A 20897-nucleotide genomic window follows, 5' to 3' on the forward strand; every position below is an offset into this window, starting at 1 on the left:
GTTATTTGGGAGTCCATGACATAACATACATTGGCAGTATGGGTGAGACATAGGCCTTTGGCAGAGGACTGTAGGCCATTTGGTAGTGATGCAGACCAGCTGTAGCAGTCCGTTGCATTCTGTCACTCGTACAGTCCCAGACTGCGATACACTATATTCCCCATGCGGTGACAGGGTAGGTGTGTAAGGTGCTCATGCCAAAACTTTCTGTTAGTATTAATCCAGTGATGTGGATGCTGGCAGGGTGCTGCTTACAGCTAGGGACACACCTGCATAAGACACCTGCTCTACATGCTGCACTCTTTCGCTATTGCCATACACAGGTGGAGGTCATATTGTACTTATTCCCAACAGCAGAGATAAGACTGGAGAGGTACCTGTGGGTGACGGTGGGGTGAGCTGGGTGCATGTGTGCTATAGACACTACTTGCATCTGACTCAGAGATATGCATGGGGCATTCCACTTATGCTGGCTTGTGCAGGAACATCAGTTGTTTCTCAATATATCATTCCTATGACCTTTGTGGTCTGCCAATGTTTGGCCAGACAGCATCGGTATTCCCTACTACAAGCCCAAATAATGTACTGCAGACCTGTATGTACAATTCCAAGGGTGTGTCCATTTGACAGTTACATATTTTACACTGTCTGTCTGGGGTACTTCCCCCTGTGTAATGCTTGTATATCTGGGCCGACATTCATGCCATCTCCATCTTTCAGATGGTGACATATATTACTTCCAGACATTTACTATGGCTTATTGCTGGAATGTGTTATACTGGGAAGCATTGTGTTTGGCACTGCAGTTGTGAGAACTTGGCCCTGTCATCGGCAGTACTGGGCAATGGCCACCAGGACAGACCTCACCATCATGCATACATCCTGACCACTCTCACACAATATACAACACACACCAACCTAACACACACAGACCTGCATATTGTACACATGCTACAATCTATCCTGCTACTTTGGCCAGCTCAGGAAATCTGTGCTCCACTGTTATTATACCTACACATACACGTTACTACATTTCTACATAGGATTGGGGGGCACACTTGACTGTTACTACATTTCTACATAGGATTGGGGGGCACACCTGACTGTTACTACATTTCAACATAGGATTGGGGGCACACCTGACTGTTACTACATTTCTACATAGGACTGCAGAGGGGCACACCTGACTGTTACTATATTTCTACATAGGATGAGGGTGGCACATCTGACTCTTACTACATTTCTACATAGGATTGGGGGGTACACCTGACAATAGTACACATTTGCTATGACTGTACTGGTATTTAGGTACTCCGTTTCATTCTGTATTCTAACCTATCATGCTGACTAGAGGCATATCAGTGTACTACAGGTCTTAGGTTTGATTGACCTACATTTCAGTTTCTGACTTCTTACCATTCAGAACTGACATCCCACTGCCTGACCTGTTGTAGTCTGTTTCTGTAGGTCTTGGGGGGATGTTCTCCATAGCCATCAATCAGAGGCCTTAGAGCAACCTTTGTTTGTGTTTGTCTACACCTGTCCTGATGGCTGAGACTATTGTTGGGTATGTGAGCCTCCCTGACTGGCATTTGTTTGACTTACGGACACACATGTGGCCCAGCACATTTTCTGCAGTGAGTTTTGTCACCTTGTCTAGTACTATCTACTATGGCAACACCAGTATTTGTTACAGATCTCATGCTGCCACTATAGGTGTCTACTATCTGCTGGCATCCCATTCAGCCACCCGATTCCCTTGCATGCTCACATCCATACCATAGATACAAGTAACAGCACATACTACTCCATTCTGCAATTGATAGGAAGAATGACTTACCTTGTGGCTGTGCCAGTATTGAGGATGGTACTGGAGGGCTGACTATGTCGGATGCACATAGTACACTCCCTATACATGGTTAAGCACAGGTAGTGTCATGTTTGGCATCCCTTTTACTGTATGTGTGAGTCAGAGAGAGGTGTCATTCCCTGGGTCCCTACCATGTCAGTGTATGTGCTATGCGGTGCCTCTTTGCCAAGGCCTGAGCATACTGGGCACATCTCCTTCTGCCTACTGGGGTAGTCTCAGGTTGTTCCTCCTCCGAGTCACTCTGTGCCTGTGCAGACCTTGGCAATGGTGGGGGGGCTGTGTGTTCCTGCCCCATGCTGTTCCTGCTGCAGCTGTTTCCGCAGGATCATATTGTGTAGCATGGCACATATGATGACAATTTGAGTATATGTAGCTGGTGAGTACTGCAAGGCTCCACCGGATATGTCCAGGCACCAGAACCATGACTTGAGCATTCCAAACACACGCTCTATTATGATTCTGGTCTGTGTGTGTGCCTCATGGAGTTCTTGTTTGGGTGTGTGTGCATTTCTGATGGGTGTCATCAGCCACGGATCCAGTGTGTAACCAGCATCCCCCACTAGGTGACCGTAAGGGATGTCCCAGGTAACCAACACCAACCAAAAAAAAAAAATAATCCACGGAGTAACAAGGCACTTCCAACCAGCTTTATTAACAACAAAAAACACCAGTGCTCCACCACTGACCTAGGTTTCGTCCAAAACTGACTTCTTCAGAGTGTGTGGAGCCAAAGCTTATACATACACTCCCCAATTTAACAATTAAGACAATTAAACAATTATGCAATAAAGAAAACAATAAAATGAAATAAAATGCAGTAAAATAAAATACAATAAGCACCTTTTCTGTGTTACAAAAAGGAAACTAAAAAACACATACATAACCTAAACAATTACATTTAAACTTCAATAGTTGCAAAAAACTATTAATATTAATTAATGTTAAAATTTCTGTGTAAAAATAAATTAAATTATGTCTGTGTAAAACAACAAAAAATGAATAAAAATGAAATAAAAAAGTTGTTATGATTTAAAAATGTTGAATATAATATGTATCTCTAATTCTACTACCAACACACAAGGGTGTTGACTAAATACTACCCTAATATGTGTTGGAGCTTTAAATAAGGTTTTATGGAAATGAACTCATTCAGACCGGGATGATGGTGTGCATTAAGACGCAACTGCCATCTAAGCTCACCAATGTCCAAATGGTAATCCGTAATTCTCCCCTGTGCATCCTTTACATACTGTTGTATGACACAGAATAGAAATTTATGATCACTGTGGGCTATTGTGTGTCGTGCCAGGGCATTAGTTGGTCTAAGATGTTGTATGTCCAAAAGATGTTCCCTAATCCTATCTCTGAATCTTCTACAGGTCTTCCCCACATAAAATGCCGTACAAGACTGGCATTTAGCAATATATATAATGTTGGTAGAAAAACAATTGTAGTGACCGTTGATCCTAATGGGGTAGTTGTTCACCTTAATCCTGTTGCCTGTGGTTAAAATGTGAGTACAGGTGGAACATCTCCCACATTTAAAGTTGCCACTGGCTTTGCAAGTGTTCGCCCTGTATGAATTACCTTTTTCTAACATCCCTTTAAATGCCATGTCCTTCCGAAAAACAAACTTGGGTTTACGAGTGGAAAAACCACTAAATTCCTTCAAACCAGACAAAGACGTCCAATATCTTTCTATTATCTTGATAATGTCGTCAGTGTCTGCGTTAAAGGTTAACACAAAGAGGAAATGTTCCTTACCAAAATTCTGTTTGTGTTTAACATTATGATTGAAAAGGTCACCTGTACTCTTAAGAATGGGTGTAATACTACCACTTTCTCTTTTTGTTAAGATTTCATTCCTGACCTCGTCACACAATTTTTCTGGGTACCCTCTATTAAGAAATAGACCCATCATAAACTCTAGTTCCAATACAAGGTCAGAATGTTCACTAACCATACGTGCCGCTCTCACCATCTGACCTTTTATGATGGCCCTTTTCTGATGTACTGGGTGCCAACTGTCGTAATGCAGATATGAATTGGAAAAAGTTGACTTCCTAAAAATATTGGATATTAAGGCACTTCTATCCTTATTAATGGTTAAACATATATCTAAATATGTGATTTTATTGTCATTTATCTCATGGGTAAACTTCAAAAACCAGACAGTTTCATTAATATATTTTATAAAAGCTTCCAAAATCATCCTGTCCCCTTGCCAAACAATAAAAATATCGTCCAGAAAACGGGTGTATAGTTTGATGTATTGACTGTATACACTGTTAAAAACGAAATTGGTCTCCCAATATGCCATTATATAGTTTGCGTATATGGGGGCACAAGATGCCCCCATAGCCACTCCTGTACTCTGCTGAAAATAATGCCCCTCAAAATATAAATAATTATTTCGTAGTACTAATTCCATAAGTGTGATGTAAATGTTTATCTGGTCTTGGTCATATTGACTCGTATAATTCAACTGTTCTTCTAGCCAAAATAAACCAATATCATGAGGAATAGCCGTGAAGAGATTAATCACATCTATGGTCACAAATGATGTGTTGTTCAATGCCTGTATTTTTTTAATTTTGTCCAAAAAGTGCCAGGAATCTCTGGTGATATGTGGAAAACTATTTAATCCAATTTTTAGTTTTAAATCCAAGTATTGACTGATGAAAAACACCTTGCTTCTTTTCCCATCCACTATGGGTCTGAACTTAACATTGTTCAGGCCCTTGTGGATTTTTGGGATGCCAAAGATTCCTCCTCCGAGTCACTCTGTGCCTGTGCAGACCTTGGCAATGGTGGGGGGGCTGTGTGTTCCTGCCCCATGCTGTTCCTGCTGCAGCTGTTTCCGCAGGATCATATTGTGTAGCATGGCACATATGATGACAATTTGAGTATATGTAGCTGGTGAGTACTGCAAGGCTCCACCGGATATGTCCAGGCACCAGAACCATGACTTGAGCATTCCAAACACACGCTCTATTATGATTCTGGTCTGTGTGTGTGCCTCATGGAGTTCTTGTTTGGGTGTGTGTGCATTTCTGATGGGTGTCATCAGCCACGGATCCAGTGTGTAACCAGCATCCCCCACTAGGTGACCGTAAGGGATGTCCCATTGGCAAATCTAGTACAGCTGTGTCAGATGCCAGATGTGGGAGTCATGATAGCTTCCAGGGCATCCAGCACACATTCATTATAATGCCCAGGGCATTACACATGACCTGGCAGTTGATGGAGGGGAAGCCCTTGTGGTTGATGTAGATCCTACCCCATTTACCAGGTGGTACTTTGATGCAATGTGCATGCAGTCTATAACCCCCACTACCTCAGGGTATTCTGCTATTTGGTGGAAAGACGTATATTGATGGCCAATGCCTCACGGGTATTGGGGAAATATACATGCTCACTGGCATGTGCTGACATGGCATTCAGGAATTGGTGGAGTACCCTGGATGCTGATGCCTGTGAGATCCCCATGATATCCCCAGTTGGCCTTTGGAAGGTACCTGTGGCTAGCATTCTTAGGCCTACATGTACCTTGGTATCCACTGGGATGGGTTCCCCTATGTTAGTTCTGTATGTCAGGTGTGGCTGGCACAGTTCAACAATTTGCTGTAGGAGGTCCCTGTCTACCCATTAATGCTCCACTATCTTCAGCTCATGTAGCCCCTGGTAGGTTACCCTGGGTCTGTATTCTCTCCTCCTTCTCCTTACTGTGGGTTGGTCGACAGCATCCTCATCCTTACCACTCTCAGCCTCTTCCACATGTTGATGTATGATAGCTGCTACAGCCCCTGTCATTTTGTTGCTTTTGTTTGGTAAAATTTCCCTGCTTGTGTAGACCAGTGGTGTAGAGTATGTGGGAAATACCAGAGGGTAAGGTGTTTGTATAGTTTATAGTGGTGTGCTGGGCTGGTCTGCTGCTTGTGTAATTGGCTGGTTCTGATACATTTCACCTGCCAGCTATGCTAGTTCTTAATGATTAACTTCCTACTGCTGTTTTCCCTTCCTATTGCCTTCCTGTTTAAGCCCAGGGGTGCACCGCACAAACACAATGCTCAGATGTGCACAGAACTGCTATTTCCTGGTTTAGTTTTTTTATTTTTCTTTAAAACCCAGTGCACGGTGCGTGCACCTGGTTAGGCAATGTAAAGAGTGCTAGGCAGCCTCAGACACACCCCCTTGCTTAGCTCTGCTAAGCTAAGGGCAAACCCGAGCCACAGGGAAGCTTACAGTATGCCTGACACATATCTCTATGATGTCATCTAACTCTTAGGTTTGCATCATGGTATTCCTGCACTTACATGGTTGGGTGCTGGCTAGCATTGAGGGGAAATCTGGGATTCAGTATCATTCCTCTCATTTGCATAGGATTGCCTGCTAATGCATAGTTGCAGGTCCTATACTGAGCCTTCTCCTTTAGCAACCACTCTTCACTGGCCATGTTTTCTTCTGCCCGCCATTGAGTAGCACGGCAAAATAGTGATGTTGGATACAATGCTTATTTCAGGTGATTTTTTTTCATTTTTGGCCTGATCCCGTTTGCACACCATTACGCTATGCTTAAACAGCTGAAATCGGCTAAAAAAATTAAAAGTTATATTTTTTATTTTGGCAACTGTTTTCCATGCCAGTGGCCATATATTTGGCCATTGGCATGCTTTCCACATACTATACACCCTTTATTTGGAGCTGTCAAGGCTCCATTTTGCAGTTTTCAAAAATGTACTCAGTTACTAACTGAGTGCATTTCTGCACACTACACTAGTCCTGCACGGATGGCTGACAGCTTCCTGGATCGGAAATTCGTCTCATTTGCATGGTTTTCACCTGCAAATGAGGTAATTTGCATACAGGAGCTGTGTCCATGAAGGAATAGTGCATGAGTGCATGTGCACATCCCTGGAGCTTATTCCTGTATCGCACGGTGGCCATATTGCCTCCAGCAGCTCCTGCACTATTCCTGCACGCCGTGCAGAGCTTGCTGAATCCAGGGGTCTGTCTTGTATAACCAGAGCACACTAGCTAACCTAAAATCAATGTACATATACTGGTGCAGACTTCCTAGGTAAGGGGAATATTTCAAGATACCAGTTACTCATCTACTATATCTCTCCACACAGATAGAAAAAATACCTGCAATCATTAGTCCACATGCCTAATGTAGTTCAGCCTTACTATACATAAATTATGCAGTGAAATATGCTGCAAAACTTAAACAGGATGTAGTTTGATTCACACTAAGTTATAGCTTAATATAACCTCATGAAGCAGATGTTTAGCATCTGGAAGGCTAAACATAAGCCAAGCTGGATACATTTCAGCTATTTTCATATCCTTATCTGTAAGCATTTTGATAGGTGGAAGTCATTCCTTGTGTTTTGTTAACACTGCCTTTGAGTAATCATTGTCAAAGCTCACTTTTCTCCCTGTATATATTGGATGCCGTTCCTTTCCCATGTAGGCCTTAAAATGTTTTCTTTCTGCTGGAAAGATAAAAAATGTACTATAATTGGATGTGGAGGGGCACCTGAAAATGGTAGTGGCGCTAGAGACCTTTGCGCCCTCTCCAGTGTTAGCTTAGATGTATGATCCAACTTCAGTCTAGTAGGGATCCACATTTACAAGCAGCAGATGACATCTTTTTCTATATCCCCTTTATGAATTCTCATAATATAGAGGTTGTTGCACAGCCCCCTGTTCTCTTGATCATCAAGTTGACCAGCCAGTTTATTTGTGTTTTGTAGAAAACGTTAACTTGACGCTGTATTTCAGGGTCTATATTACCATATCAAATGGTAATAATGGTGAACGCTCATATGAGCAAAAATGCACAAGAACAAACTCGCTATTGTGGAGGGCTGCACCCCCCGCTAAATATACATTCCAACTCTGAGGTGACACTACAGTGAGGAAAGGGTAAATATTCCAATCCTCACTGTACCGTGAGCCAGAAAACACAAGTTCGTTCTCATGCATTTTCGCTCATATGAGCGTTCGGCATTATTATCATTCGATATGGTAATATAGACCCATAATTCATGCACCTGGAGTGATAAGTTCTGTGCTATCTTTTCTGGTCGGGTCACTTAATCCATGACACCTGTTACAGCATCCTTGATCACTTGTACTTGTGTTTGCAACTCCGAATGAAAAGATGTCATAGAAAGGGCAAGCTGCTGAAGTGAGCCTGTAAGCTGCATGATTTCTGTTTCAGAAATGTCAAGCAATGGTAAAATACCAACAGGTGCATCTTTGGACAGATCTGTGCTGATAGTAGGAGTTTCAGTCATGGTGGACCCTGCATTTGCTCATTGCAACCAGATCTGATCTAAATTCCATTCAGATTTCCCTGTTGTTTTCTTGGTGGCATGGTTTCTGTCTAGTGCTAAGGAATAACTTGCACCTGGTGTGTGCATTCAATGGGTGTTATAGGCAGCAAAAACACACAGCTATAACCAGCAGCTTTTGGAATCAGCTTGTAATGCTACTATATGGCAGGAACATGGAACAAGAAGTCACCTGAAATCTACTTTAAAGCCTAGAATTAGATTGGTCAAAGTGATCACATGTCATCAAGTTCTTTACATGTTGCATGTTTATTATTCATCCAAGGTGCTGTTTAAATGTGATGGAAAATCTTTGCCTTCCTTTGGTACCCTGGGTACCCTATGTAACATCTGTACAACATGATTGTCCGAATATCACATGACGACTTTGTATTCCAAGCTCTTCTCTTTATTTTCAGGCCAGCTCAATGACAGGTACCCTGCAGTGGTGGCAGTAGGAGGGAATCATTTTTGTTGTCATTTCATGTCAGGTCAGTTGTTGTTGATTAACTATTTAGTCAAGTCCATGCCTTCATGCCATATGACATCAATGACTCTATCCATCTGTCTAGACAGGGACTCCATCGCACCAAGCCTGTCCATCTAGACAGCGTCATTAAGTTCTTTTGAATTCATTTTCATTTGATTCAGTAATCCTGCCTCTCCATCTAAACCGTAACGTCCTTCTTCTTCTTCCTTCAGTCTTTCCTAGCATTAGCATTTCATATTATATGGGCAAAGTAGTTGAGTTTTATTTTTAGTATCAGACTTTACACTGAGTGGTCTGGAGTTTATTTCCTTAAGTATTGACTGAATTGATATTTTTGCTATGCGTGGAATTCTCAAAAGCTTTCTCCAACACCAGGGTTAAAAAGCATTGGTGTAAAACTACACAGTTTTACTTTTAATCCAACTCTCACAGCCCTCTACTATTGCTGGGAATACCACTGCTTTGTCTACACGGACAGTTGTTGGCAATATGATGTCTTTATTATTTAATATTTTATCAAAATTTGTCACGGCTTTCTAACAAAGGAAGAAGAGTCTTAATTTAATGGCTGCAGTCACAATCTGCAGAGATCTTTGAGCCCAGGTAAATAAAATCTAACACTACATCCACATCATCTCAATCTATTTACTAAGAATTGATAAGGTTACATGGCGTAATATATTTTTTTAATGCTGTGCTGCAAACCAGCTTTTGCAGTCTCTTTTTTCAGTTTTATCAACAGGCTCTTTAACGCTTCCTCATGTTCAGTCACCAGAGTGGTATCAGCCACATACCCGATGCTGTTAACATACCTCCAGGCAATTCTGATTGCACTATCTGATTCATCTAACTTAGTATTTAACATGATATAGTTGATAAATAAATTCAGTTAATAGGCCGATAATATAAAGGCTGTGATTCATAGAAGATAGCAGCATTTAATTATCAGGACTTCACTTCCTAGGACGGCCCCTGGACAAGAATACTTGCGGAATGATTGTCCTTAAATCCTCAAACTTTTTTTAATGACCGTTAATTAACACAGTGGCATGCACTGTTCATCTTTAAATACTAGTCATGGCCCTGTCACACTTTTTTTTCTAGTGCTGAAGCAGGTATTCCATATTAAGTTCCAACTGTTTCTTATTAGTCTGAATACAGATTTCTCAGGAAGCAGAGAAGATGACTCAGTATTCCCATACGGCAGGTAACAGGGGCAGATAGGGAAGCACAGAGCTCAGACAAAAACAGACAGAAAAAAGTATGCAACATACCTCTCAAGTGTACCTCATTACGAGGAACGTACCTCATTTGGGGTCTTAAAAAGTTCATGTTCCTCAAAGTTCCTTGAAGTTGCACATTGAAAGACTGTGTCACACATTCAGAATATTTTTAAGTGAAATCCATGGTAAATAGAAATGAATCATATGCATTCATTAAAAGATCTTCTTTATAAGTAAAACCAGCATATTTTAACCATCCTGTGGGCTTCCTAGTAGAAGCTGTTAGTAAGCCAATAGTATGTGTTCCACATTTTGCCCATTTGTTCCACATTATGATGGCTGGTGCTCCTCATTTTGAGATGGAAGGTTAAGAGCTATGGTATGCAAGCAAAAAGTAGGGACAATGATGGATGAACACAGGCTAAAGAGAATGGGCAAATGGTGATGGGATGGCTGGATAATGAACAAGGAATGGAAAGTACCAGGATGAGGATAAGATAGGGTCCTGGTATGGTTAGCTGCCAGGCTGGTCCAGAGGGCAACAGACCAAGGCATCAGTCACTTGGTTAGGTGATGGTATGGGCCAGTTGCTCTTCTGGAATGCTGATGACCAGCGCCTGCATGTCAATGTGAATCTACCAGCTAAGCCAGAAGGTGCTCATCACTGTTCTTTACATTTTGTCTTAATATTTCCTTTCACTCACTTATTTCAAAACCACATACAAATTAATGCAATCTATTTTTCTAATTTCAACTTCTGCTTTTCTCAAGTAAACCCAACCTACTTGCTGTCTTCACTAAAATTCTTTATCTTTCATTCAAGCCCATTTCTTACTTTTCAGAAATGTTTCTCCTACATTTTCTTCCAATTGGTAACTCTTCTCTTACTTGCACATTTATCCTACCAACATCCATTATCCTCACAATTCCAGCAAAACTCTAATAGTGTGTCCGCCAAGCAAAATACCTCAGAACCTCTTGTCCCAATCACACCCTATTTATATCAGCACTTGTAGATTCTGCTATTCTAGTACAGTTATCCAAAACAACAACCATTTGCTCACAAGTTGAGTATTAAACATAAAATCAAACAATACTGTGACAATTGATCACAAGGCAAACTGTTAATCAGTGATACTGCACTTTAAACTTGCCAATTGGGATGAAATGGTGTGCTTTACAAAACTGGCAGCAAACAGTCAACATTAAATGCACTTTAAAAGCACAAAGTGTATCACTTTAAATATGACAGTATCAGTGAAGTTTTGAATTCTTGCTGCTCTCCCAAGAAACCATCAAAGCGTCTTGCACTTTAAATTGTCGGTCTTTCACTCATCCTGAGTAAATAACTGGATAAAATATCAAAGTAGATACTTTTAAGATAAAGGTAGTCATTTCTCAAATACTATGATTTATAAGTTGCACCACGTAATGGAGGATCATACTTTTATTATTTTATTTTATTTTTTTTTATTTTATTTAAGTTTGATGACCAGGGAAGTCCACTTGGCCAAGAAGAGCCCATTTTCAGTGGAGGCCCAGGGAGAAAAGCTCCACAATAATTGCAAGTTACATTTCACATGTTACAAAAGGACATAGTTCATACAGCTAATTAAACATTTACAGATAAGATCCATGATATTTGCAGTTGGCTTGTCACAATGTTACAAAAATGAAAAGACATAATTCAGTACAGAAATTTCAACATTTACATAAAGTGAATATTTTTGTTATAAACTCAATTGTAGGTTTAACATTTCAAAATATATAGCTACTAGCCATTAGTAGGTTAAAAAATATTATGCATGGAGTGGGTAATAGTATAATTGAGACTGGAGATATTAGATACAATACAAGGTACAATTAGGTACAATAGATATTAGAGAGAAAATTAGTTTTTGGTAGGGGAGGGATTGTTTTGGGTGGGATGAAGTAACAGTAGAGATAGATGGATGAGTCAGTGCAAGGCGGAATGGGGGGTTAAGTTGGAGCATGGCAAGGGGGTTCCCATTTGGAGACTTTCCTCCTTTTTGCTACAATGGTACCATAAACTAACAACTCCTCCTTCTCCTCTTGTGCACTTGTGGACATTACTCATCTAACAGGTCATTTCTTGCAAACATGCTCCTCATACCTCTCAACCTCTTAGCACAAAAAATCTGAACAAAGCCGAAAATGATGGGGGGGACAAAGGGCAAAAAATAGGGACAGATTTTAAATATTGCTGTTCTAAACTCAGAAAGCTGCTAGAATAACAGGGGTTGTGTTAGCATGCATTTTCTGGAGGATACGAGGTCTAAATCTAAAATGTATACCATTATTTAGTGACTTCAATCCTCAGTGACTTTTCCAGAAAACCATAGATTTCATGAGAAAGAGACTAAAAATATAAGGCAAAAGTCTGGACATTCTGCAATAATCTGGACAGTTGAGATGTCCTTGACTCCAGACTGATTGCACAAAGCACTCTGAGTCATACCTCTCCACCTGTTTCGACAAGAATCATGGACAAAGCCAAAAAATGTGAGACAATGTCACAACATAAGGGGCAAAGCCAAACATTGTGGGACAAAAGTCACAACATCAGGGACAACTTTAAAATTGCACTGTAATTCATTTAAAAAGTTAATAGAACACTATGTTTTGCATCTACATGCAATTTCTGAACAATAAGAAGTGTGTGACATGAAATGTCTCATTACTGACTGACTAATTTGTAGTGATTTAAGAGAAAATCAAACATTTTAGGAGGGGCAAAGCAAAACTATGAAGCAAAATCAGTGATATTCTGCAAAATTAGGGACAGATGACAACTATGCAAGCTATGCTCTGAGTTTCCATCCTCTGCAGTTACAAATACTGGATCCAAAACATCAATGATTATTCCTAAAGATGCAGGCATGCAGGGCTGCTGTGTTTTGCAACATTTAAAATCCAATGCAACTTTGATTTGTTGTCAGTTCTCATTCATGCCAAGACACTGCTGAAACGTTGGGCAAAAACTGCATTTGTTTTTGTCCACAGATGCACGTGGTCAAGTGTAAAGTAGGCAAGTTTAAACTCATTGTTTTCTGTTACCGAATTGCAACTTCCTGCTTGCCTTTTCCCAAAGGAAATTACCTCTGTTGCAGTTTCTATTTCTTATCACACAGTTGGGGTTTTTACGGAAGTGTGGGATAGTACAATTAAGTAGGAGGTGCTGGAGGAACCCTCTTCACACACAGGTAGGTGCAGGTCCCTTCTGTAAAAGCAGATGTTATTGTAGATTTTCTTGAGCTGGTTTCATCCAGATTTGTTTTGTCTATTTGAGTCTAGCCTCTTGAAAACACAATAAAGCAATGTCTTTTGGCTTCTCCTGTTAGGGGTCACCACAGCAGATCACCAGTCCACAGAGCAATTGGCAGTAGAATTTTATAGTGTTAGGTTGCCAGCCCCGCACCCAACCTTCATAGAAGGCACATGCACCTACCTGCATGTCTTTAAAACTCACTCAACTGCAGGGAGGACATGCAGACTCCGCACAGAAGATGTTCCAGCTGAGAATCAAACCAGAGAACCTCTTGTTGTGAAGTGACAACACTAACTGCTGCACCACTGTGGCCTCTTGAAAATGCAATGGAACCATAACATCCAGTAGTGAGGAATGCAGCCCGGCCAGAATTATCTCTATGAGACTACAAAGTAAAGTTCTTTGACATGTGGATTGATGCCTTTTCCTAAAAGTAAAATCATGGTGTAACACATTAATATCTCTACACCATCATTTCATGACAGATTCACATTTTTGAAACAGCAGAACAATAGCAAAGAAAATTGGTACGCCAGGTACCTCACTCAATTGGTGACCCCTACAACCATCTATAACTGATTGCAATGACAATTAATTAATGACAGTTTATAAGCTATCAAACCTTTGAAGAACAGTTTGACAATTTTCAAGCTGCCAATATGATTACAATTGAGATTGTTTCTAGACAGCTTGGAAGCTATATGTTCCATTTTTAAGGTAGGTTAAATAATTTACTTCAAATGGTACATTATGACATTTAGGGAGTTTATATACTATCTATTATAGAGCTTGTATCATGACTGTGATCATTTAACTGACAGCATGTAAACTTGTAAACTTTTTAACATATTTCTTACTCCTTACCAGTCAGTGCCTGGGGCAGGTACTCCACTTGATCCAACTTTGGCATGGCACTGTATAATAGGAATGATACCATAAACTGACCAAACTTATGGTGAAATAATACCATCATCATTTTCCACTATACAGTGGCAGCTGTTATCATTAACTATGCAAAAATCTTCAATGCGTCCAAAGTTATTGTTACTCGAGATCCTCAGAAGGCTGCCATGATAGCTCATCAAAATTCCAGTTTTGTTAATTTCCTTATACTTGCTATTACATGAGTATTCCTCTAGGGGCACAAAACAATACTGTAACCAGTTTTCTGTCATTGTGATACCTTCTTTCTTGGGTTGAAGATATTTTGGAAGGGGTAATCATGTATTAGTATTAAAATCTGTTCCTTAAAGTTATTGCTCTCTCTGTGATCACAAGTGACTGAAACAAGGAATGCCATTCTTTAAAATGGCGCCACATTGTGGAACTCAAACTGTGGAAAGTGCAGTTGAATGAAACCTCAATATATCGAAGCTGACTCTTCCAAACACAGATCATCGCCACTGGAGTGGTATTGTAGAACAGGTGAAGTGTTTGTCTTTATCTGTTTACACCATTACAGTCCTTCCACTTCATACATCATTCCATTACATAAGGGAGGCCCTTCCACTGAACCATCTAATTACAGGCCTATTGCTATACTATCTCCAATAGCTAAAATTCTGGAACGGTGTATTCACAAACAACTTCTACACTACCTCACCATCAATAATCTACTGTCTAGTACCCAGCATGGTTTTCGCCCCCATCATAGTACTATGACTGCCCTCCTCTCCTTTGTCGACTCAGTAAATAGCAACCGCAACAAAAAACTTATATCCTCTGCACTCTTTCTTGATCTATCAAAAGCTTTTGACATGGTCAACCACCAACTATTACTCCGCACCCTCCAAACCCTTCATCTGGACAACTTAGGCCTAAACTGGTTCAAGGATTACCTTTCTGGCCGGCAACAAGCAGTCCAATGGCAAAATAGTTTATCTCAATTACTCCCTAACAACATAGGCGTCCCCCAAGGCTCCATACTTGGTCCCCTTCTTTTCTCTGTTTTTATAAATGATCTTCACACTATCATCCCCAGTACCACCTGCATCCAATACGCAGACTACTCTACCCTGATCTGCTCTGATCTTTCTCTCCAGAAACTTCAAGTAGCCACCCAACAATGTTTTGCCATAGTTGAAAAATGGTTCTCTGACCTGAAACTTATTCTCAACCCAACTAAAACCAAGTTACTATTATTCTTCCCCTCATCTTCCACTTCCTTAACCCTAACGTCGCAACCATCTAATCCTAGCTCCTTTTTTGTGGAATCCTCTAATGGAACCATCATAGAGCCTGTCTTTCACACCAAGCTATTAGGTGTTACTATTGACCACAAGCTCAAATTCGATCTCCACACTTCCCAAACCATTAAATCTGTTAACAAGAAACTAGGTTCAATGTACAGAATCAGGAACTTTCTTACTCCTCATGCAAAATTAACCATTGCCCGTACGCCTCTTCTTTCCACGTTACTATATGCCTCCCCGGTATTTTCCTTCCTGAATAAGCGTGAGGTCAACAACCTTTCTACCACCTACCACCACATAGCCAAATTCATAACAGGAACACCTTATCGTACGCACCATTGCCATAACCTCAAGAAACTCGACTGGTTAGAACTGTCCAATCTTCTTAAATTTAATCAACTCACGGAAGCCTTCAAAATAATTCATCATCCTGCCAAAACCCCCTCACTGTCCAAAATCCTGACCCCATACACCAACCTCAGTTCCCTTCGGTCATCAAATAGTATTCAAGTATTAACCATCAAATCTAACAACATAGGTGGCGATGCTCTTTATGCTAACTCTATTGGAAAGCAATGGAATTCCCTTCCCAATAACCTTAGACTCATGACTTCACTCACTCCATTCAAAAACAATCTTAGAGAATATTTCAAATCCCACTGGTTATGCCCATGTCCAACCCCAGATTAATACCCATAGCTTTAATATCATACTGCTCTCTTCTCTCTCTCAAACTATTTACAACCAATTTACTTCCTCCTTATCTACCTATGTTTTCTGTCCTATTCAACCTATGTTTTGTCTCTACAAGAATGTATATAATGTTTGTTTCACTGTTTTGTTATTCCTTACAATGTAAGACTTCTATCAAATTGTAGTGCCTAACTGTTCTTATGATTGGGAGCTTTTCTCCCCGGGCCTCTACTGAAAAAGGATATGTATCCAGCTAGACTAGCCCGGTCAACAAATGTAAAATAAATAAAATAAAATAAATAATAAATATTACTGGGAATGTATCTGGTATAGCAGACAGAGCTTGTTGGTACTGATCACAGCACTGTGGAGATAAGGAGATTTACCCTTTTCCCACTGTAGTGCAATTTTGGAGTTGGTATATATATAATATGCAGGGTGTGGGGGGTGTTTTCATTCCTTTTGTGGGGTTTTTTTGTTTTGGTGAAGTCAGCTTCGATGTGCTGAATCAAAGTGGGTTATCAGCTCATCCAGCATGATCATTTCCTTCTAAGTTCACAGTCCTTCCACTTTCATGTAAGGCCATCAGTCAGCAAGGTATTAAATGGATGTACTACTGTCAAGCTTTCTTTGCAGAAACTTGGATAGTAGTTTCCCTATCTTGCACAATATCCCGAGTAATATCGGCCTATTAACTGAATTAATTTATCAACTATATCATGTTAAATACTAAGTTAGATGACTCAGATAGTGCAATCAGAATTGCCTGGAGGTATGTTAACAGCATTGGGTATGTGGTTGATACCACTCTGATGAATGAACATGAGGAACATACATGCCCATACATATTGATTCACATTCGGCAATTTGGGTTCCGCAACGTGGTATTCGGTAAATCATGTTTTTGTTAAATAGTAGTATATATATATATCTATATATATATATATATATATATATATATATATATACATATATATATATATATATATATATATATATATATGTGTGTGTGTGTGTGTGCTACACTGAAAGCCGAACTACTGATTGATACTTCAATACAGCAAATGTAATTTACTGAGTAATGAGCCTATCAATGATCCACTTCAGAAAAAATAATAAAAATACATTTTTTTTTTTTTTTTTTTTTTGCAGAGGGTAATTTGCCTGCACCACGCACACCCTGACTGCTCTAAGTATATCAACTCTAAAATCACATGACAGTTGTAAAAAATGCAGATCGTGTTATCCCATTGTGTACAGCCTTGTACAGAATGAACTTGGCACCAAACTGCTAGCAGTGTAAGTGAATCTAACTGGAAGATTCACCTACACTGTTAAACCTGAATGGGCTGCACATGGTCAGTCACCTGCATGCATTAATGTAATAAACTTTGATGTAATGCAGGAAATACAATTATGGACCAGGTGCATCTCAGAATTATGAATGTTTATATATATATATATATATATATATATATATATATATATATATATATATATATACAAATATAGATATAGATATATGTATATTATATATAGAGACACACACACATATATGTCTATCTGGCTCATCATCAAAATATTGAGTGCATATAGTTGAATATGCATATTGTCGACAACTTTACACAAATTTGTACTGCTGACTTTTTAGAATGCCAAATAAAAAACAAACGTTAACATTCCCGACCATACAACAGGTAAAAACACGTGCTAACATGGGTCAAAAAAGGGGGTGAGATTTTATGGTCCAGAATATTGGTGTTTGACATTTCAGCAGTCTGAGTTTGTATTTTGTGCAAGTGTGATCAGTAATGTGCACTTAACATTTTGATGGTAAACCTATCTAATATATATATATATATATATATATATATATATATATATATATAAATAATGTGTGTGTGTGTGTGTGTGTGTGTGTGTGTGTGTGTGTGTGTGTGTGTGTGTGTGTGTGTGTGTGTGTGTGTGTGTGTGTGTGTGTATGTATATATATATATATATATATATATATATATATATATATATATATATATATATAAACATACATGCTCATACATATTGATTCCACTATTGTAAACATTAAAGAAAATGGGAAAACACCTACCCTACCCCCAGTTTCTACCCATCCCCTATTACTCTATATTTGCTCTACATTTATACTTCCATAGGACTACCCACGTATTCCTCACATCAATACCATTAGTTCCCTCCAAAAGAAAAACAATCAGTATAATTACTCCCACCATTTTAGATTCAGTAAGTGGCTGAAGGCTGAAGTCTATGCTGCTGCTGCTAATAGACCAAGGCCAAGAAGGAGAAGAGTTTTCATACCCCGGGTAACTTATTACAACCTACATGATGTGGAAATTGTAGAGCACTACAGGGTAGATAGAGACATACTACAGGAACTTTGCAACCTCTGTCATACTCAACTCAGAGCCAGAGCAAACCAAGAGGAATCCATCTTAGTGGAGACAAAGGTATATGTAGCAATTAGAATCGTATCTACAGGTATCTTTCAGAGACCAACAGGAGACATGCTGGGGGTGTCACAGGCATCAGCATCTGGGATCCTCTGTCAATTCTTGAATGTATGTTCCAACATGCCAGTGATCACATATATTTCCCCATACTCCTGAGGGTAAGTCCAGAAATATACAGGCGTTGTACCCTGTAGCACACTAGCCTGAAGTACTAGGTGGCATAGACTGCACACACACAGAAAGTAAGCCACCACTTGGGAAATAGGGAAGGCTCTACATTAACAGAAATGGCTTCCACTCTGCCAACTCATGTGTAATGTCAAGGAAATCATCTTGAATGTGTGTGGTGGCAACCCTGGCAGTTAACATGACTCACATACTTGGCACACCCCCTAAATGTATTAGATGTTCACTATGGGGGATATCCCACAGGGTCATTTACTGGGAGATGCAGGCTATACACTGGAACCGTGGCTGATGACACCCATCAGAAATGCACACACACCCACTGAAGAATGCCATAATGAGGCATAGATTCAAACCAGAAATATCGTAGAGCATGTGTTTGGGCTACTGAAGTCACAGTTCCAGTGCCTAGATACATGTGGGGGCTGCTACATGATACACAGCCACACTCAGATGAGGAGTCAGAGGGGGAACAAGCAGGTGCTGTGGGTGTAAGCAGATGTAGACATGCTCAACATGCCCTCACATTAGCTAAGAGACATGCACAGCACACTCACTCACCAACTAAGGGCCTAAAACCTTCCTCCTATGCACATAGTAACATTCATGTCAAGCAACTCTCACAGCCTTCATCTGCCCATGTATTGGCTGCATGCTGCTTGCATCAGACAGAGTCAGCCCTGAACTAAAAATGTTGCAACTGCTGGATTTACAAGGTAAGTGCTGAACCTGGACTGTATTGTGTAATAATATGAATGACTGGCATATTGTTGCATTTTGTTACTTGTTAGTGTAAGCAAGTAAAAGGTGTGATATTTGTACAGAAATGACCTTGGAAGATGTTACAGCAGAGATGCATTTAACTTATATGTGTCCATTATTAAGTAGTAGGCCTCAGGCATCAAAGATTCACACAGTTATACCTCTCAAAAGTAGTGATGGTCACTACATGCCCTCAGTTTAGCACCATACATTTGTACTGGGAAATCGTTAAAGGGAAAAGCTAGAAAGTAATGGTACACTTTTCATTTTCAGATTTTGCTAATCCTCACAAGATTATTCACAATAAAGTTGGAAAATTTTGATGCTATCAACTGTCTAACTTTCTAATACCAATATAAGCCACAGGTACAATTATCAGTTCAACATCACAAGTGCAGATATACTAAGCACTAAGTCAGCTATGCACCCTGACCATCAGACACAAAGCTTATGTATCCCTAAATCCAAAAGATACAAAACAGGGATATGACACAGTTATCATCACTTGCACAAGGTGTTGTTTAGGGTGGCAGGAAGCCTAGGCTGACACGAAAGGTCGGTAAATGTGTGTGAGTAAGAAAGAGAAGCAGGCAGACATTTGGATAGACCAACAAATGGCCAGCGAGACTGCACAGTGGTGCAGAGGTAGCATTGTCGCCTCACAGCAAGATGTTCTCCAGTTCATTTTTCGGCAGAAGTGTCTTCTGTGTGGAGTCTGCATGTCCTCACTGCATTTGTGTGGGTTTTCTCCAGGTACTCTGGTTTTCTCCCATGTTACAAAGACATATGTCTGGAGCGTTTCTCCCCGGGCCTCTGTTGAAAATTGGCTTTGTTCCAAGTCAGACTTTCCCGGTAAATAAATGTTAAATAAATAAATTAGTTAATTAATTAATGAAGCTGCACCACTGAAACATGACAGTGTGTGTGTGTGTGTGTGTGTGTGTGTGTGTGTGTGTGTGTGTGTGTGTGTGTGTGTGTGTGTGTGTGTGTCTGTACAGGACCTCCAGGTGAATTTGGTGTGTGAGTGTCTGCATGAACACAGCCAAGCTCTGCGCGCTGGCTCTACATCTTTGTATGCCAGATAGGTGTGATCCATGCATGGATGAGGTGTCAGTTCATCATTGTCGTCCACAAGATCTAGCTCTGCCAGGAGTTGCACTGGCATATCTATGCCCATGGTCATTTGCACTGCTGCTACCTGAAAATGACTGATGTCTGCTGAATGAGATCCCTTCATTAGGACACCCAGAATCACAACCCCATGTCCTGCCACATCTGGGTGTGGCATCTCACCCACTGATGGACCAGTCAAAGTACTGTCATTGTAAGAGCATGATTGGACATGGCCACATTGGCTAACAGCAGATA

This window comes from Protopterus annectens, chromosome 13.part0 (genome assembly GCF_019279795.1).
Source record: "Protopterus annectens isolate FY-2018-M chromosome 13.part0, PAN1.0, whole genome shotgun sequence".
NCBI lineage: Eukaryota > Metazoa > Chordata > Ceratodontiformes > Protopteridae > Protopterus > Protopterus annectens.